Source organism: Monodelphis domestica, chromosome 3 (genome assembly GCF_027887165.1).
Source record: "Monodelphis domestica isolate mMonDom1 chromosome 3, mMonDom1.pri, whole genome shotgun sequence".
Classification (NCBI taxonomy): Eukaryota; Metazoa; Chordata; class Mammalia; order Didelphimorphia; family Didelphidae; genus Monodelphis; species Monodelphis domestica.
Genome location: NC_077229.1, coordinates 206,046,215 through 206,068,049, shown reverse-complemented (window position 1 = coordinate 206,068,049; position 21,835 = coordinate 206,046,215). Strand labels below are relative to the sequence as shown.

Below are 21,835 nucleotides of genomic sequence, written 5' to 3'. Positions count from 1 at the left end.
ATATAGTAAAAATGACCATCATACCCAAGCTTAGTGCCATACCCATGGAACTTCCAAAAAATTTCTTTACTGATTTGGAAAAAAACCATAACTATGTTCATTTGGAATAACAAAGGATCAAGGATATCCAGGGAAATAATGGAAAAAAAAAGGAAGGGGGCCTTGCAGTCCCAGATCTCAAACTATATTACAAAGCAGCAGTCATCAAAACAATTTGGTACTGGCTAAAAGACAGAAAGGAGGATCAGTGGAATAGGCTTGGGACAAGTGACCTCAGCAAGACAATATATGATAAACCCAAAGATCCCAGCTTTTGGGTCAAAAATCCACTATTTGATAAAAACTGCTGGGAAAACTGGAAGACAGTGTGGGAGAGATTAGGTTTGGATCAAAACCTCACACCCTACACCAAGATAAATTCAAAATGGGTGAATGACTTGAACATAAAGAAGGAAACTATAAATAAATTAGGCAAACACAGAATATTATACATGTCAGAACTTTGGGAAGGAAAAGACTTTAAAACCAAGCAAGACATAGAAAGAGTCACAAAATGTAAAATAAATAATTTCAACTACATCAAATTAAAAAGCTTTTGTACAAACAAAACCAATATAACTAAAATCAGAAGGAAAGCAACAAATTGGGAAGCAATCTTCATAAAAACCTCTGACAAAGGTTTAATTACTCAAATTTACAAAGAATTAAATCAATTGTACAAAAAATCAAGCTATTCTCCAATTGATAAATGGCAAGGGACATTTACAGGCAGTTCTCAGCCAAAGAAATCAAAACTATTAATAAGAACATGAAAAAGTGCTCTACATCTTTTATAATCAGAGAGATGCAAATCAAAACAACTCTGAGGTATCACCTCACACCTAGCAGATTGGCTAACATAACAGCTATGGAAATTAATGAATGCTGGAGGAGATGTGGCAAAGTAGGGACACTAATTCATTGCTGTTGGAGTTGTGAATTGATCCAACCATTCTGAAGGGCAACTTGGAACTATGCCCTAAGGGCAATAAAAGACTGTCTGCCCTTTGATCCAGCCATAGCACTGCTGGGTTTGTACCCCAAAGAGATAATAAGGAAAAAGACTTGTATAAGAATATTCATAGCTGCACTCTTTGTGGTGGCCAAAAATTGGAAAATGAGGGGATGCCTTCAATTGGGGAATGGCTGAACAAATTGTGGTATATGTTGGTGATGGAATATTATTGTGCTAAAAGGAATAATAAAGTGGAGGAATTCCATGGAGACTGGAACAACCTCCAGGAAGTGATGCAGAGCAAAAGGAGCAGAACCAGGAAAACATTGTACACAGAGACTAATACACTGTGGTACAATCGAAGGTAATGGACTTCTCCATTAGGTTCAATGCAATGTCCCAGAACAACTTGCAGGGATCTAAAAAACACTATCCACAAGCAGAAGATAAACTGTGGGAGTAAAAATACCAATGAAAACAACTGCTTGACTACAGGGGCTGAGGAGAAATGACTGAGGAGAGACTCTAAATGAACACTCTAGTGCAAATACCAACAACATGGAAATGGGTTCGAATCAAGAACACATGTGAAACCCAGTGGAATCACGCATCATCTATGGGGGGGAGGGGAGGAAAAGAAAATGATCTTTGTCTCTAATGAATAATGCTTGGAAATGATCAAATAAAAATTATTTTAAAATAAATAGATAACTCCTCAAATAGATGGCTAAAAAAAAAAAATCAGGATTTTACCCAATGACCAAAATGAAAGAAATTATTCCCTAAAACAAGACCTTTTCTATCCTCCAAATGGATATTTCTCATAGGAGGGGATTTCCAACAGAATGAATGTCTACCACACCTTATGGAATTGACGAAAATATGAAATTTCCATTGGAATCCAAAGTTGGGGGGGGTGACAGTGGGGAATTCCAACTGGAGATAAGCTTCATGGGAAACATCTACATGATACCAATCCAAATGGTGAGAGTTAGGTATTTGGCTTCCCTAACCCCACATTCTGCCAATTCAGGCAATGGAAATTCTGTTTACTTTAGTGAATTGTTTATACTGTAAAGACCATCAACCCATTACTTCCCTCTTGAGTTTTCACTATGAGATTATTTATCTATTTCCTGAGATTAGAATCAGCAACAAGTTTATAGAGAAATTAAATTAAAAGAAACTAAATTCAATTCAATTTGGCAATCACTAATTGAGTTGAAATGAATTAAAGGGCTAAAACTCGAACATATATCTTTTCTAATCTCCCCATCCCATTTTCCCCAATGGAATCATTAAATTAAGATATTTTCTTTTTTCAACAGGCTATATTGAATTTTCTTAATACCAATCACATCTCATAAGCAAACATTATCTGCCAGTAAATACCAATAAATGCAAATGATAAACTCCAAGTTTTTTATGACACATAGATAATTAGGCCTGATGACTCTAATCAACAAGAAAATGGAGTAGCAGAGAAAAATGGAGACAAGGTATATATAGTTGTTGATGAAGTACAGAATCGTACACAGGGAAACCCGTTAGAGGAGAACACTAAAATCACAATTCTAATGTGTTTTCCATTAAAACTTTCAAGGAATCTGGTAAATGTATTCACTTCCACTTCAAAGTTTCATGTTCATTCATTCAACAACAATCTTTTAAGCAGTGTGATAGGGAATTGAGTATCAGACTTGGAGCCAAAAATCTCAGTTTGTCTATTGACACTTCCTCTCTCTGACTTTTAGTTTCTACTTCTGTAAATATGAGATCATAATGCTTGTTCTTCATATCTCAAAGAAATGTTGTGAGGAAAATGGTTTGTAAGTAGAGAAGGCTATGTAAAGGGGACTGATTATTATTTCATGCAAATACCACCATAACCCTTAGTAGAGTGGTGGTGGTGGTATTGTTGGAATCACCATGCCAGTTTTGCCACTCAAAAGCAATATGAAGTTTAGGATGCAATAACTGTAAAATTCACGCCCAATTTTAAAAATTCTCCATGTGAGTCATCACTTATCTAATAACTCTCATCTCAATCTCTCATCAAATTCCCCCAAGGATATAAAAACTCTAGGGTTTTAGAAGCAAAAGGCTCTCCATAAGGTTTATGAATGTTTTTCTTGCTTCATGATCTGGGAGAATTCGGGATGAGGTTGTTTGTGATTCATAGCAGTCAGCTTTCTGGGGCCACCCTTTAGCATTTGTTCTTTAAAGGCACCTGGTGAGCAAAGTAATGGAGGGCTTTCTGGTTCATTCTAAATGCAAAAGGAAAGAAAAGTGCAAATGTTGATCAATGTGATGAACCATCAAAATTGTGACACAACTTGTCCATTTTTATAATAAGTAAAGTGAGTCACTGATTTGTTTTAATTTAATATATCATTGAATGATTTGTATTAATAATATAATGTTATAATTATAATCTAAAATCCATTAGATTATAAACTCTACTAGATTGTAATCCTTTTGAGGGCAGACATATGGCAGACAATAAATGTTAATTGATTGATAAATTAATGGCTCAGTAACAGAAGCAGAAATTTTCATTTCTCTATCACCACTGAATCATAACCAATAGAACTGAGCTGACACTGTCTCTACTAGCTGAGCATACCATTAGCTGGAGGAAGCAGATGTTGTATGTCTTGGAAATGATAAGAAGAGCTACTGTTGATTCAGAATATTGATTCCTCAGTGTCTGTCATATTAGGCATTTTGCATCACTTGAACAAAGTAATTATTTTTGTTGTTGTAGGTAGATTACTTTGTAGCCACAGGACAGCTTTTCTTATCTTCTTAGTCTATTAGTTTCTTAAATGTAAGTTTCCTAACAGTTTATTCAGGATGGTGATGATTTCAGGTAGTAGGAGAATGGTTGGGATAGGAAAGAAGAGTCATTAAAAGGATTAATGAACTACCAAGAGGAAACCCGAGTACAGGTATCCCTTTCTTACTGCTGGGTTCAAAGGGGTTAGAGGGACAGTGCCATGGAGATCTTGAAAATCCACATAAAATTTTTGGTCCTCCCTTCATATAAGAGAAGAAGTTTGAATTTTTTCTTTTTATTTTATGGAGTGTTTACAGTACCTTATTGTAAATTTCAGTTCGAGTATTTGATCACTGGTTATATAGAGGTCAATGTTAGCATTTCTAGCCTTTATGTGCCATCTGCTGGCTTTTGTGTCCTTTTTGTAAACTTTAACTTTTTATTTATGTTTTAAAAAATAAGTTGTGCATATTTATGGTATCAGAACATAAAATATGTTGATATTATACAATATTATACATATATTTTATACACTTCCAACTTTCTAAATGTTTTCTGTGTCATCTGTTGACCTTCATGTGTCATCTGCATTTTCTGTAAAACTCTCCCAAAATTCTCATTTAATTTTTTTATGCTGACCAATGATATAGTAAAACTACAATGGAGAAAGTCACTATGAAGAAGAGATAAAGAGAGATGAAAATAGAGAATAAGATGGGAATTAACATCTACAGAATAACTTTGATCCTCTTTTCCAACGATTTGATAAACTAATAAACTGCCCTCCTCAAAAAGAAGTTCAATATTGAAATTAATTCCTTCCAGCTCTAGTTCTAAAAGCCAAGTACATTGGAATTTGGTTGAAGGCTTATTGACCTAGAGCTAGAAGGGACTTTGAAGGTCATCCAGTCCAACTCCTTTATTTTTCAAATTAGGAAAATGAGGCCTAGAGAGTTTAAAAGACTTTTTAAGATCACATAGGCAGTGAAGTAAGGAAAAGAGGTTGAAGAACAGAGTCCTAGCCTTGAGCCTGTCACTAATTAGCTATGTGATGTTGGGAATGTTGCTTAGCCTCATGAAATCAAATAAATATTTATTAAATGCTTACTACATGCTTGGTACTTAATAAGCACTGGCAATTCAAGTAACAAAAAAGAAGATAGTCCCTGTCCTCAAAAAGCTTGCAATCTTATAGGGAAAGACAATACAGAAAAGGAAGTTAAAAAGGGAGATATTCCTCTAGTGTGGGGATATGATGTGGTTTGGAGTGAAAAGCAAGTAAAGACACTAATGGAAGATGAAGAAGAGTTAGTTACCTGGAAAGTTGTGAGCCCTCTATAAAGAAAACCTTTGGGAGAAATTTAATGCTCAACACTCCAGCCTTCTAAGCAGAAGGGAGAGGCATCTGAGGATGCTGAAAAGGTATTCAATATCAAAGCTGAGTTAGTTGCATGATGATGACATTTCAGGGGATGAGCTTATCCTGGGAACGCTAAGCAATGTTGTTCCATGGTGTTCCTGGAATCAAAACTAAGTGGAACCACTGACAGAAAATGAACAAAAGTTAGGGCAATGCACTAGAGATCTCTAAAGTCCCTTCCAGCTATGACTTTCTACAATCTTAATTTAGTATCGAGCCACATGTTTTCTACTGAAGGTAGATCTTACAAACCAGCTATTTCTGCATTCTCTTTTTTCTCCCTTCCATTTTAGTGCTTCGGTCTTGAAGTGACTCATTGAAGTGACAGTCAGATATCTGGGGAGAGCTCCTTTCTAACTTTCCAAGCTTCTTACACTTAGCTATCTCTTGAACAAAATGCTCCAACTTCTTTCTTGGTGCCTCTTTACTGCTGGCTCCCCCAGGTTTGGGAATGTTCTTCTTCATCATATTATCCTTCTGAATTTCCTGAAAATTTTTGAAAACTTTGCTCAGATTCCACCATCTACAGGAAGCCTTTCCTGATGCCTTGAGTTATTGGTATCTTCTCTTTAGCCACAGAGTGCAGAATTTGACATAATCTTTCTATTGGTTCTTATCACTTTTGAGTATCTCATACTACTGATGAGAATTCACTCAATATCTACTTCTATATATTTTGGTAAAAATTATCTCCTTCAAATCCACAAATCAATGGAAACTATAGTTAGCCTAAAGCTTTACACAATTCCATCGTGAGATAAAGAAAATATTTTTCTAATGTATCAATCTCCAAAGACATAAGCATAAAAACAACTCTGGCCTTAGCTTAGGTATGTTGAGGGAACAAAACTGAGAGGAAAGGTTCTTTCTTGGTCAGTCTGTTAAAAATAAGAAATGTAGGGATTTCCTAAAATATCTGGCTCTTACCTCAGGAAAGGAGGGTGGTACCCAATAATTAGACTGGGGAAGGACATTCTCAGGGGCTGGCAGGACATATGGGGAATTCCTTCTTCTATTGCTGTCAGAAGTTGTAAATGTTCCAGCTTGGGGGAATGTAGTGAGGAAACCTCTGAAGTGTCAGGCAATCACTTAATAAGAATGTATTAAGGACCTACAATATAACAGGCGTTATTACAGTAGCTAGGGATACAAATACAAAATTGAAACTGGTCCTATTCTCAAGAAGAAAATTCTATTGGGACTATGGATACCTCTGTGGCATCACTCTAACATAGATCCTTAGATGCCAAGTTGAAGCTAATCTAGTATGTTCTAAGAGCTTTTTTGTCAGAAGCACAGATAAATAATGTCATGTCCACACCATCCTGCTTGAACTCTAGCCGTTATCATCATCTCATCCCTGCCAAAAACCTTGGACTGCACCTTTGGGAAATGAGGTCCTAATAGGCATGTTTTCTTGCCTTAATATTGCCCTGGAATTGGATTTGCTACCTATTTCCACCCCATTTCCTTATCCATGTGCCTCCCCTTCCCTCCCTTCCAACTCCTTTTTATGTGTTGTCTTCTCCCATTAGATTCTTAGCTCCCTGAAGTCAAGAATTAAGTCACTTGCTTGTTCTTTTATCTCTAGCGCTTAGCACTACATCTATGTCTGTCTGTCAGCTCATATCACAACATATTGTAAAATGGCAGGGAAATCTGGCTTGAGGACTTTCTTTTCTCAGCTGGACTAAAAGAACTTTACTCAAGCCCTAAAACAGGATACTTTAAATTTCACATATTGCAGTTCTACTAGCTAATCAAGACAAATTTAGAGACTTCTCTCTGTCTCTTATTCTTAATATTTTGGATGGAGTTTCAGGCAGATCCTATTAACAAAGGTTGCCATTGCAAATTCAAGTCTTTTCCCTGAAAAGTCTGCATCCAAATGTAGCAATCACTGTCAGTACTACCTTCTTTGAATGCCAGATAGAGGTAAGTATTTGGTATAATAAGCATCACAGATTTACATTTTCCCCTCTTTCCACAACCCTTTCAGTTAAGTAAAATAATTAATCTTGGCACCATTTTTCATGTGAGAGAATTGAATCTTAGAGAAGTTAAATGATTTATCCATGGTCACACATCTGTGAAGGTGAATAGGTGGGGTTCATATCTTCATGCTAGGTCTAGCATGCTATTTGAACTAGGACAGATTATCTTTTTAATGCAGCCATAGCCAATCTGGTATGGTAAAGCATTAGGAAATCTTTATGTGGACCAATCTTTGTCATTTTGACCTTGAGTTAGTTTCAACAAATATACCACATGATCTATGATAAATAAGTTAAGATATCTTATATAGAGTAAATAATCTCAAACATATATATGTATACATGCATATATGGATTACTATGTTTCAAAAGTATGGAGATGCTGCTATGATGAACACATGTAAATTCATTTGTAACTCAAGACCCAGAACAAAAACTCGATATTCACATGGATCAGATCTTCTCATATGTTTCCATGCAGTTTGCTCCCTAGAAGCATTAGAATTTGCCTCATGTCTAGGTCCACATAACAAAAGGAAAAGGGCTTTCTACTTCTTCACAATTTCTCAGGAAAACAAACCATCAGATATACGAAAGACCTTACTGGATCTATAAAAATATAGATAGAACTTGTTCCCAAGCCCATAAACAACTAGGATATCTCTCTTTCCTTCTCAAGTGAGCACAACCTCCTTCTGAGAAAATTCTTGTCAAATTTAAAATGATTACTGAATCCATAATATCATTTGCAATCATGTACTTTTTTTCAATTAACTGATACTAAATAGAAAAAGTAAATGGAAACATACTGTATTATTAAAATTTACAATGAAATATTTGTACTACTCGGTATCAGTTGATTGAGAAATTTTGTTATAGAAAAAAGCTACTATGCATTCAGTAATTATTTCAAATGTATTAAAGGGGTCTCAAATATTTTTTTAACTTTTTAACCTTATAAACTTGGGAAAAGTAAGGCACTAATAGGCTGGAATTTTAAAAACAGAAAAGAAAGAAAGGCCCCCAAGATTGATTTCTACTAGTTTCTATTATTTGGTCACAGCTTTGGTTATCTCTGAGACTAAAATTAGTTCAGCAAAATTAGTCAAAAGAAAAATTGTCTAGCTAATGGATAATATGAGAGGGGACCTTAAACTGTGAGTTATTTTCTTAGTCTTCTAGCAAGATGTTTTCTTATAAAGGGACAAAACATAAAAAAAAAAAAAACCACAACCTGAGAATATGACCAGCATCACTCCCTTTGAGCAGAGAACTATTCCCCTTTCCTTTGTGGAAAATGTGAGGATGACAGCAAACTTTCATCTTCACTGATGAGACAATTCAGATGCTTTCCTGGGGGGAAGGCTATTGATCATTTCATTCAGCTCAGGCATAGTGTGGTATGTATAATGGCACTCATAGCTTTTCTTTCTTTATAGTGGTCTCTTTTGAAAACATGTGAGAATACACAGCATGTTCAGTATTAAATAAGGTGCCCACTTTTCACTCTCACATCTGAGGGCTCTTGATCATTCAAGGTCTCAAAGGGGGTTCATTTTATAAGGATAAAGTAGCTACCCTACATGTTCTTCAGTGCTAACCAGTAAATCATCACCAGTACCCCTAAGCTTTCACTTTCTAGATTGGTCCCCAAACATCTTTCTGTTCTCCTTTGGGCTCCCATAACATTTAGTGTTCAAATACACTGTGTTATATTAGTTATATATTGTGTTGCATTATTCTCTAATTGTTCCATGTTTTGGAGTTTTTCATCCCAATAGACAGTAAGTCCTTGAAGTCAGGATCTAACTTTTCATTTCACAGTGACTCAGATAATGCCAAGCACATAGTAGGTGCTCATTAAGTTCTTATTAGTTACATTCTTATTTAACCTCTGTGTACTCCAGATTCCTTATCTGTAATAAGAGACTTCAATTAGATGAGATATTAATAGCTCTGAAATTTTGTGACCCTATTGTCTATTCCAGAGCACAAATAGAAGAAGGAAGGAAGGAAGGAAGGAAGGAAGGAAGGAAGGAAGGAAGGAAGGAAGGAAGGAAGGAAGGAAGGAAGGAAGGAAGAAAAAAGGAAAAGAAGGAAGGAAGAAAGATAAAAGGAAATGAAGGAAGGAAGGAAGGAAGACTGAATGAAATTGTTTGGGGAAATATAGGTTTTGATCAACTCTATATACACATATACCACCATAAATTCAAGGTGGATACATGATCTAAATATAAAAGGTCATAACATTTTAAAAATAGAGAGAAATGGAAGGAAATACTTTTTTAAACTCTAAGGGAAGAATTATTAAACTTAAAAAAATTTTAATAACAAATTTAAACATGAATTTTCCAGTCATATAATTCAAATTGTCTCTGGCCCTCTCCCTACTTTCCTCCTGCCCCCACCCCTGGAGCTAACAAACAATTCCATCTGTGTTATAAATGTATTATCTTGTAAAGCATGTTTCCATGCAATTCATTTTTGTAAGTGAATAATCTTATAAAACCAAAGCCCTAAAATAATATATCAAAATCAACAAGTGATAAATCTTATGTTTCTATTTGTATTCTTAATCTAACAATTTTTTTTCTCTGGAGGCAAATAGCATTATTTTTCATAAGTCCCTCAGAATTGTTCTGGATCATTGTATTGCTGTTAGTAGCAAACTGTATTACATTTTGATCATTCCACAATATTGCTGTTACTGTATACAATGTTTTTCCTGGTCTTGTTTATTTCCTTCTGCATCAGTTCATGTAGGTCTTTCCAGCTCTTTCTAAAATCATCCCATTCATCATTTCTTATAGAACAATAGTATTCCATTACCATCATGTACCACAATTTCTCAGCCATTCCCCAATTGAGGGACATTTCTTTAGTTTCCAATTCTTTGCCACCACAAAAAGAGAAGCTATAAATATTTGTGTGCAAATAAGTCCTTTCCCATTTTTTTTCTCTTTGGGATGTAGACCTAGTAGTGATATTACTGGATCAAAGGATATGCATTCTTTTATAGCCCTTTGGGCACATTTCCAAATTGCTCTCCAGAATGGTTGGATCACTTCACAACTCCACTGAGAATACATTAGTGTCCCAATGTTACCATATCCCCTCTAACACTTATCATTTTCCTTTACTGTAATATTGGCCACTCTGATAGGTGGTAACTGAGTTATTTTAATTTGCATTTCTTTAATAAAGAGTGATTTATAACATTTTTTCATATAATTTTTGATAGCTTTAATTTATCTAAAAACTGCCTATTCAAATATTTTGACCATTTATCAATTGAGGAATGACTTGGATTCTTACAAATTTGACTTAGTTCTTTATATATTTGAGAAATGAGGACTTTATCAGAGAAATTTGTTATAAATCCATCCCCCCAAGTTTGTCGTTTCCTTTCTAATATTGGTTGCATTGGTTTTGTTTGTTCAAAAACTTTTTAATTTAATATAATCAAAATTTTACATCTTATAATATTCCCCATCTCTTGTTTGGTCATAAATTAAGGGAATAATTTTTATAAATAAGAAATAGAAGAGATCACCAAAGATAAAACAATTTTGATTACATAAAACTAACAGAAAAAAAGAACTTTAAATCTCAGTTCAACTGTCACTTCTGACACTTATCAATTGTGTGATTTTTTGCTCCAGGGATTTCAGTTTCTTGATGTATAAAATGAGTGAATTGGACCAGATGGCCTCCATGGTCCTCTCCAACTCTAAATCTATGTTTCTATGAAGTTTTTACATGAAAAAGACCAAACACCTAACGAAGGAAACTACCAATAGGAGAGGGCAGATGGGTGGCTCAGAGAATAGAGAACCAAGTCTAGAAAAAGGAGGTCCTAGATTCAAATCTGATCTCAGACATTTCCTAGCTATGTGACCCTAAGCAAGTCACTTAAACAATTGCCTGGCCCTTACTGCTCTTCTGCCTTGGAACTAGTACTTAGTATTAATTGTAAGAGGGATTTTTTAAAAAAGAAAATCTATAGGGATTAACATAAATGTGCAAGTTGTGCCTCCCTCAATAGATATGAGTATTAATAAACATTTCTTCAAAGAATTACAAATATTGACAACCTCATGAATTATCATACCAAATTACTAACACTAAGAGAAATGAAGATTAAAACAACTTCAAAGTTTTATGTACTTCCAGAAAGCTGCCAAAGATGAAAAGTGTCTTTTTTGAAGACACTTTTGAAGAATAACCAAAAGAGATAGGTACATTGATACAACCTTAGAAAAGCACCTAAGTCACTATTTGATCTTTTTTTTTACTATATATTTTTTCTTCCTTCTACCTCTTTCCCCTCCTTCCCACCCTCCTACCCTTCCTCCTTCCCCAGAAGGCAGGTGATATAATTTAGGTTGTACATATATTATTTTATAATACATATTTCTATGTTTGTCATGGTGTAAAACAAGACAGATTGCTTAAATTAGAGAAAAGTTCCAGGAGGAAATGAAGTGAAGAATGGTATGATTCAATCTGCCTTCAGACTCCATGTGTTTCTTTTATGGTTGTGGATATCCTTTTTGGTCATGAGTCCCTTGAAGTTGTCCTAGTTCCTTGTCTTGTTGATAATAGTTGTCATTTACAGTTGATTATCATATATTGTTGTTGTTACTGTGTACAGCAATCTCCTGGTTCTGCTCACTTCATTCTGAGTCACTATATTTAAGACTTTCCAGGTTTTTTGTTATTATCTTATTTGTAATATCTTATGGTATATTAGTATTCCATTACAATCATATACTACAACTAGTTCAGCCATTCTCTATTTGATGGACATCCCTTCATTTTCCAATTCTTCACCACCACAAAAAGAGGTACTATAAATATTTTGGAACCTATTGTTTCTTTTCCTTTTTCCATGATCACCTTAGGAAATAAACCTAATATTGGTATTACCAGGTCAAAGGGAATTCATAGTCTTATAACTCTTTGAGTATAATTCCAGAATGCTCTCCAAAATGGCTAGATCAGTTCACAGTTTCATTATGTGGACAATGTGTTAGTGTCCCTATTTTTTTTTTTTTGCATTCCCTCTAACATTTGTGATTTTGCCCTTTTATCTTTTTAGTTAATCCAATAGGTGTTGTGTAGATAGAATCCACTCCCCAGACTCATCCTCCCCAAGCTCATCCTACCCCACATCGCATTTTGCATGAATGGATTGGATGAAGGAGGGGGGACAGAGAGTAAAAGCTGTGGTGTGGAAGATAAAGTGCTCTCTGTCCATTAAAGCTTTGGGGGAAGATGGTCTAAAGCTGTTTTCATTTGCATGTCCCTAGTCAATAATGATTTAGGGCAATTTTTCATATGATATATGAAATTTCATCATCTTTTATTTCATCATCCAAAAACTGTCTATTCATCTTTCAACTATCAATTGGGGAATGACTCCAATTCTTATACATTTAACAAAGTTCTCTACATATTTTAGATATGAGACCTTTTTGAAAGACTATATTTTTCCCCAACACATTGCTTTCCTTCGAATCTTGTCTACATTATTTTTATGTGTACTAAACCTTTTTAACATAATAAAGTCAAAATTATTCATTTTACATTTTATGTTTTCTATCTCTTGTTTATTCATAAATTCTTCTATCCATAAATCTGATAGGTAATATGTTTCCTGTTCTTCTAATTTGCTTATAATATCTCCCTTTATGCCAAGGTCACATATCCATTTTGATCTTACCTTGGTCAATGGTGTAAGATAATGGTTTATATCTAATTTCTTCAGAACTGCTTTCCAGTGTTACCAAAATTTCTTATCAAATAGTAAATTATTTCAAAGATGTGAAACTTTATCTTTTTCAAACACAAGGTTACTATAATCTTTTATAACTGTTTATTGAATGTCTATTCTATTTCACTGATCTACTTTTCTATCTGAGCCAGTACCAGATAGTTTTGATAATCAATGCTTTGTAATATGGTTTGAAATCATGTACTAATAAGACTTCTTTTCTTAAATTTGTTTTTCACTATTTCTGTTGATATTTTTTACCATTTTTGCAAATTAATTTATTATTTTCTCTGATTCAATAAAATAGCTTTTTGGTAATTTAAGTGGGATAGTATTGAATAAGTAGATTAGGTAGAATTGTCATTTTTAATTACATTGGTTCAGCTCACCATGAACAATTAGCATTTCCCCAATTATTTAAATCTGACTTTAGTTCTATAAAAAATGTTTTATACTTCTGTTCATGTTTCTGGATTTGTTTGGGGAGATATGTTCCTAGGTATTTTATTCTATCTATGGCTAATTTAAGTAGGTTATCTCATGATCTTTTCATTGCTAGTGATATAGAAATGCTGATAATTTATGTGGGTTTTATTTTATATCTCCTCACATTGTCTCACATTGGACAATTGTTTCTAAAACACTTTTACTGCTTTAAAGTTCAGTCAGAGGAACTATTTTTAAACCTTTGTGGGAGAATTTGGAGAGTGAGGTAATCTTTTGTCCTATTCTGCCATCTTCCCAGAATGCAAAATTTGTTTTGCAATAAATGAAGTCACACGTATTACAGTGAAGACTCAGACTACAGCAGACAGTAAATACACTTTTATAGATACATAACAATGAAGAACAGGGTTTTTTGAGAAAGCTTTGTATCTGTCAAATGATGCCCGATGCAAATGAGGTTATAGTGGTTTTTGTATGGTCTACCTTTCTTGTGATATCTTTTGTAAGCAAAAAGAACAAAAATGACTTTTTAAAATAAAAAATACATCTGTGTATGCATACATATGCAGATTGTGTAACTATTGAATATGATACTACAAAGTACGTTCATTTTAATGATATGACTATAACTTTGGAGCCATTTTAGTCAGAAAGGTTGTACTATAGCCTCTAGTAAATTTACAAATGAACCTGTGGAGTATAAGTAACCACAAATGTGACTGCTACATTACACTTTGGAATAAAAATAACAAGTTTTATGCTTTCATGAGTGCAGTAGAGAAGAATACAACTTTTAAGTCTTGCCTTGAACACTCAAAAATACTTTGTAGGCTTGGATCTAGGATTCTTCTTTTTATTTGTCTCTGAAAAACCTTAGTTATTTCTAAAGATCAATATAAAAGACCACCTTTGACATGGAGCCTTTCCTCAGATGCTAATGATGCTTCCTCCCAAAAAAGTCTTTATAAAAATATATATTTAGATGTGTACATATGAATATATTTTATATATTGTTTAATAATATACTAAGAAATATATTATATATATGTACCCATTGAATCTGCATATGCATATGTACATGTTGTTTCCTTCTATAGAATATAAGCTCCTTGAGGGCAGAAGAAATTTCATTTTACGTTGTTTGAGGTTTTTCTTTTTTTTTTTAATTATCCCCAGATCCTAGCAAAGTGATAGACACATAATAAATACTTAATGACTGAGTGTTTGGTTTATTGATTGATTAGAAACATGGAGAATAATTTTTATCTATTTTTAATCCCACAGTATAGAGGTACTAGAAAGAGTCTTTGGAGTCAAGAAGACTTGAATTCAAATTCTAACTCAAACAGATTATGGAAAGCTGGGCAAATAATCAACCAGTCCTTTAGGCAACTTCCTAAAGAACATAAATTGTACAGAAAGTACTGTCTTGCATTTATAGAAAAGGTTTCCTAATTCTGGAATTCCTTATATTCATGAAATCACAAATTGAATTCCTATATAACTAAACAAGTTTTAAGGCAAAACAGGATTATATTTTCATAAAAAAATGTTATCAGAATTTGAGCTGATTTTGGATATATGGAGAGATGCTTCTTATTATCTGTGGAGCCTATCTTTGGGTTTTGTGGTTTCTAAAAAACTTAGGGGTAACTAGGTAGCTCAGAGGATAGAGCACTAGGCCTAGAATCATGAGGACCTTGTTCAAATATGAGGACCTAGTTCAGACACTTTCTGTGATCCAGGGCAAGTCACTTAACCCCAACTGTTATTGACCAGCTCTTATTGCTCTTTTGCCTTACAATTGTAAAGGGGAACAGGGAGGATGGAGGGAGAGAGGGAAATGGGGAAAGAGGGTTGAGAGATTGTTCTTCCCCTCTCTTCCTTTTGAGGGGGAGGTAACCAAGTCTTGTCATCTTGGAAGAAGGAGTATGTCTCCTCAGAGAGTGGTTCTGGGAGATGGAGGACAAGAACTAGAGGGGAAAGCCTTAGTAAGATATCACAAGGCACCCCTTGAGGTCCAAGCTATTCTTGAGAGGCAGGATGAACTCTTCTGTCTCTGGTTTCCTCAGGGATACCAACTGCCAATTCCCTTTAGGATCTTAGGGGATACTCCACAGCCCAGGAGAAATGTTTGTTCCTTGGGTCTGCTAATTTGGATTACTGGGATCCAGAGGCTAAGCCCCCCTTTTGGGGAGAGGTATGACTCTCCCCAAATCTTTAGTCCCCTTTCCTAATATTAAAAACTAGTCAGACCCAAATCTAAAGCAGCAGATAATTTATTTGGGTTCAAATAGGGAAGGAGTAGTAATGGGTATCAAGTAGATAAAATGGGGGTACAGGAGGCCCTACACTTATCCCCTCTGGCAAATTGGTCCTCCAAAGTTTAGGGGTTAAAGGCTTTCTCAGCTTTGATTCCTCTTCATGTCTGCCACCAGCTGATCCCTACTTCTAAGCTAACTAGCTTTAAATACAGGAGCCCAGAAACAGACTAGGGAGAGAGATGGAGAATGATATCTTTGAAAAGGGATCTCTGCAGACATTCCTTCAAAGTCCCAGTCCACAATAACCAATGATGGCTCTGACTTCTGTTATTGAGAGCTGAGTGAGAGGTATCCAGGTATTCAAAGGGAAACAGTTGATCTTCAGAGAGACTCAAGTTTCTTCTCATCCTAGGAGATCTGCCTCTTCTCTCTGGATCCCAGCTGGAAGAGAAATGAAGTCACCAGTTGAAGTTCTCCAAGCTTCTGGTTCCCTCCTGGAACTTTCAGTTTTTCTTCTTGCACCTCCCCCATTTTCCCTGTAGAAATTTTCTCTGTTAGAGACTGCTCTCTGTTCAAATTGGAGTGTCTCTCATCCTACCTTACATAATCAATACTTAATATTGATTCTAAGACAGAAAGTAAGGGTTTAAAAATAAATGTATAAAAATTTATTTTATTTTTTGGCTTTATGCTCCTAAAGTGCAAGAAGAAGAAAAAACAGGAAAAGATGAAGAGAAAACAAATCACAAAACCAATCAATACACTAAAAATATCTGACTATACATATAATATTTTATACCAATGGCCAGCCCCTATGCTCCATCTCTACAAAGGAGTAGGCAGAGGTATTTTTTCATATTTATACTTTGAGTCCAAGCTAGCTCTTTATACTATTGCAATACTCATTTTCAGTTGCTTTGTGATTTTTGTTCATTCCATCTACACTGTTATAGCCAATGTGTATATTGCTTTCTTGGCTTTGCTTACTTCAATCTGCATTAGTCCATGTACCTTTCTCCATACTTCTCCCTATTTATAATATTCTTCATTTCTTACAGGACATTTCTGCACTGCAATGTGTTTGGTCATTCTTCAATCAATGGGCATCTAATTTGTTTCCAATTTTTTTGTTCCTTGCTAACATATACAGCATTGTCTTCGAAGGAATATTTTAAACATCTAGGAAAATTGTCCCATTGAATAATAGTAGGAAGATCAAACATTCTTGTCCCAGATTTGCCACTAACCAACTCTATGATATTAGGAGAATTATTTATTCTCTCTGGTCCTCAGATTCATCATGTACTAAAATGAGGTCCCTGGACAATGGAGATATGTTGATATTATAAGAATAATGAGGCACCAAAGAAATAGAAAGAAAAAGAGGGTCCAGAAAGTATTTTGTACTTTATATATGAGAGATTGTCCTGGGATATTCCAGTCTTGCTAGAATTTTGGAGAAAATAGTTAAATTGAAAAGAGGCTGATTATGCTAGAGTTTTTGGCAGGATAGAGAAAGGTAGTAAGCAGAACAAGAATGAATAACAGGTAGACAGATGGAATAAAAGAAAGGATAATATCAGAGTAACTTGGGCCTGGGTCTTTCTCCCCTTGTTTCATCATTAGAGAAAATGTGTATCTTTAGAAGTATCTGTGTCTAATTGAATCATGAACAAAGCCCATACATTACACCAGAATTGGAGAAGTACACATTGAGGAAGCTTTTCTAGATTTAGCCTGAATCTATTTGTACTGGCTGAGCTCACTTTTGATTCCTTATACCAAGATGAGTGTTTATTAACAGCCATAAGGATGTTAAAAGATGATCTTTATAAATCCTTTCAGCAGTAACGTTCTGTAGTTCTATGAATTGAAAGGGCCCAGACATATTTTTAGCTAATTTGCCTACATCTGTTGCAGGTGGGTGGCTTCAGAAATGCCTGGGTTTAGAATCTTTGAATGCCATAAAAACATTCAAAAATAAACCCAGATATTATTGTGGGAACTGTTTGAAAGCCTTCTTTGGACCTCAAATTTCATGGCTCCAAGGAACTCTCCTAACAGAAATCATTCTCTCATTGGAACTATGAAAATCATGGAAAGTTTTTAACTTGTCCCTCATTTACACACAGCATGGCATATAATGTTCACTTATTAATTAACAGGCAGCATTGATTCAGTTTTTCATAGACTCCTGGCCACACAGAATGACATTCTATGAAAATTGTGTTTCACTTTCCTCCTACCCATAAGATGTGGTCTAGATCACAGTTAGATATTTTCCTAATGAACTGGTCTAGAAACAGCATTTCCTGAGATGAGAAATACAAGGGATTCCATAATAGTTGGTTTGTAAGCACTGTTGCCAGCATATCCTTGAGATGAGACTGCTCCTGGTCCCACTTTTCATTATTTTTTGGGTCCTAGATGTGATTAGATGGGTTTAGGGTACTCAGGAAAAGAAGATCCCTTAGTTAAAGCAAATCAGCAACCTTTCTATGATTTAAAGTCTTAGAAATGGGGGAGGAAGGGATCCAAGATGGCAGAGTAAAGGCAGAGGCCTATCTAGTCTCTACCAAATCCTCCTCCAGACAACTAAAATAACATCCCAAAATGAATTCTGGAGGAGAAGAACCCACAAAAGGACAAGATAAAACAATTTTCTTTCCTAATACAACTTGGAAAGTTGGTGGGAAAGGTCTATTGCAGCAGGGTAGAAATGGAGTACAGAGCAGCATACCAGGAAAGACTCCACCTCAAGCCAGGACAGACCTTGGGGATGGCTGAATTAGAATTGCCAGGGTTTCCTAAGCCTGTCCAGAGTCAGAGTCAGTATGTGTCTGAGATAAAAATTCATCCCAGTTGTTTGTTTGTTTTTACTATGAGGCGGGCCCTCTGGCCAATGTGTGCTGTTTCTTGCCCTCTCTCTCTCTCTCTCTCTCTCTCTCTCTCTCTCTCTCTCTCTCTCTCTCTCTCTCTCCTCTCTCTCTCTCTCTCTCTCTCTCTCTCTCTCTCTCTCTCTCTCTCTCTCTCTCTCTCTCTCTCTCTCTCTCTCTCTCTCTCTCCTCTCTCTCTCTCTCTCTCTCCCTGCCAGTCTCTCCTCCAAACCAATGCATTGGCTTGTCTTTGGGAAAAACAAAATAAAACAAATAACAAAAATGGTTCCCAGCTTCTTCTCAGGACATAGCTTATTCCCTTCCTTCTTTATTTGGTTGTTCAGAGAGTAATCCCTATTTATCAGAATTTCCTAGTTTTTATTGCAGTGATGGATGGTTAAGTCAAGATGGCAAAATTCTCAGACTCCCAGTCTCCATCCAAACCTTTTAATCTGTGAAGTAGCATGGCAAAAATTGTGAGCTCATGTTTTCTCCAGAAGATGGCTAGTAAATCTACATCCATTTCTGGTCTGAAACCAGTAAAAAAGAACTCCAAAGAGATTTCTTGGTACCACATGAAAAGTCCGGTTTAGATTTGGTTTAGAAGGTTTTGTGACTATGCCCTGAATCATAGATTTAGAGTATGAAAGGACCTTAGAAGTCATTCAATGAAACTTCTGTATTCTTTAGAGGGAACTGAGACCCAGAGAGGATAAACAACTTGCTGATGGCCACACTGGAAGTGCCAGAAGAGAGATTGGAACTTAGGTCCTCTGACTCAAAATCTAGTACTTCTTCCTAATGGGATAAAAGATAAACCTTTCAGCCAAGCAAGATATTCAGTCATAGCAGTTACACCATCAAAATCCAGTAAGCTCAGTTAGAAAGCAGCCACCCATACCTGAATGAAACTCTCAGTGTTATCTTTTTACTTCGACTCTATGACCCAGCTAGTCAGTCAACCAGTCAAAGAGGTCATCTGCCTGATGCTGATACCTTGCTTCTCCTCACCTGAATCAACACTAGAAAGTAAATCAGACATTTGAAACCAGACCCCTAGCTCCTGGAAAAGTAAATCCACTCATCTTTGGAATTTCTACCTTGAGGGCCAAACTGTCTTGATTCATTATTAAGTGAACAAAAACCAGCCCCCTTAGTCTTCTAGATCTAACTTTCCCCAGACCCCCGATCCCAGTTCACTTTTACATCCCAACTATTCATCAGTCCAGGTCACCTTGTCCCCTGCCTACCCTTTTCCACATTGCACCTTGTTTTCTACCTCTTATTGTAGGAACAATAATCAAATTAATTATCTCTTTCTTCAGGAAGGATTTGCCAGCTAATTGCTGTATATATATATAAATTCACCCTCCCAGTGACTTCACAGGCCAAAACCCCCTTCCTTGGCCTCTCCTCTTTTTCCTGTTGTCTTGCTCTATGACAAAGGAAGCTCCAGAAGGGCAGAGACCATCCCATTTTGTGTTTGTATTTCTAGAACTTAGCAAACTACCTAGTACATAGCTAACACATAATAAATGTTTTTCATTCACTCAAAGTGACTGATGTATGATTAAGTGAACATTGTTAAAGAATGAAATACTCTATGGAAGAATCCCATATGCTCCATCTTTGATTTGTTGGCTCTAACAGCTCAGTGAAAAGGTGTCTAATTTGCTCTTAAATCAGAAAGGGAAGACTAGAAGCAAGTATCTTCACATTCTCTTTAGAAGCTAGGGGGATGACTTTGGGCAGGTTAGGGTAAGAGAGAGCCTTGGTAAACTTCAGAGGATGGAACTGTGGGGCTCAGTCTCCAGCAGCATTGTCAACATCAGGTATTATCCTTGTTGGTTCAAAGGAGCATGAAGAGGGATCTTTCAGTTGCCAGAGGTGGATGGATAGCCCTATCTTTCCTCTATAGGTAACTACATGGTATACAGGTGAAACAGGATAGCATAATGGAAAGAATACAGATTCTGGAGTCAGATGTCAAGAACCTCTTAACATTGTAATTATTGATTCATACCTCATTACTTTCTAACTATCTGGAAAGGAGGAAGAACAATGTAATATTCCCCTTCCCACCTCTGCACCACCACCCAGTTCTTTGCAGAACAAAAGGTCTCAGAAAAAAATTGTAATAAAGGACTATGTGACTGGATAATAAAGGTTAAATTCCTATTATTTCACAGCAGGTCCCTCTTGATTTTAAATTGTTCTTTACCTTTACAAGTTGTGGCACCCCCAAAATTGAGTCAATGATGATGAGAACATATAGACTTTGGATTGCAGAAAGAAATTTTTCCTCTATCCTTCAGAGACTGCTAAGAAACAAGCTATTGAGGCAAGAAGGAGATCATTTTTTGCTGCATTCACTAACCCATAAACAGGCAAGGTTGGAACAAATAGAAAGGATGAAGGAGAGATCCAACTCTCCAAACCCCTCAGTTGTATAACTATTTCTCCTTTGTAGCTGTGCCCCAGTATCTGACACTAGGACCCTAACTCATTCAATGTGACCTGGCAGAATCAACCCACACTTGAGATAGCCGAACCTCTATGACATCATGACCTCAAGAATGCAGAGTCACATGTGAGGGTCCTGGATTGGTTCTAAGGCAGAAGAGCGGTAAGGCTAAGCAATGGGAATTAATTGACTTGCCTAGGATCACACAGCTAGGAAGTGTCTGAGGCCAGATTTGAAACTGGGACCTCCTGTCTAGAGGCCTGGCTCTCAATACATTGAACCACCTAGCTACCCCCTGTTTCTTTTTTTTTTTTCCACTAATGTCAGTCTTCAACCTCACTCCCAATACCAAATGCCAAGACTTTCCATGTTTGGTTGATATAGTCTGTAGTGTTCTCAGGAACTATATAATTTCAGGAGATCTAGATCTAGACTGCTGCAGGGGTTCCTAGTCTTTCTATAAGGGAGACACACTTCCCCAAAGTTTTTCAATAATCAAGGGTGGGAAATTGAGCTGAAAAGTGAATTCATGGGGAAGTGTTGGGGGAAAGTCCTGACTATAGTCCTTTCTTTGATGAGAAAACCAGACAACATAAGGAGTTATGGTCAGGGGTATGGCAACTTAAATGGGAATTTAACAGCTAGGGATTAAAAATATAACAGGAATCCTGGTATACATTCCCCAAGTTAGGACATTAAATTAAACTAATAGTATCTCTAATTGGATCATGACTACATGTTGCTTGGACCAACCCTGCTAGTAGAAAATGTAGTTGGCCCATAATGGAACCAAAGGAAGTGATGGGCCAGGTTCCATTTGG

At 35.9% G+C, this 21,835-nt stretch overlaps 1 long non-coding RNA gene across 1 annotated transcript; it reads right to left on the bottom strand.

The window, feature by feature from the left end:
• Nucleotides 1-15,673: 15,673 nt before the first annotated feature.
• Nucleotides 15,674-21,091, bottom strand: LOC103103786 (uncharacterized). Its single transcript, XR_465079.3, has 2 exons — nucleotides 20,772-21,091; nucleotides 15,674-16,115 (listed from the first exon to the last, which is right to left on the bottom strand). It is a non-coding gene; the product is annotated as an uncharacterized LOC103103786 (long non-coding RNA).
• Nucleotides 21,092-21,835: the final 744 nt, after the last annotated feature.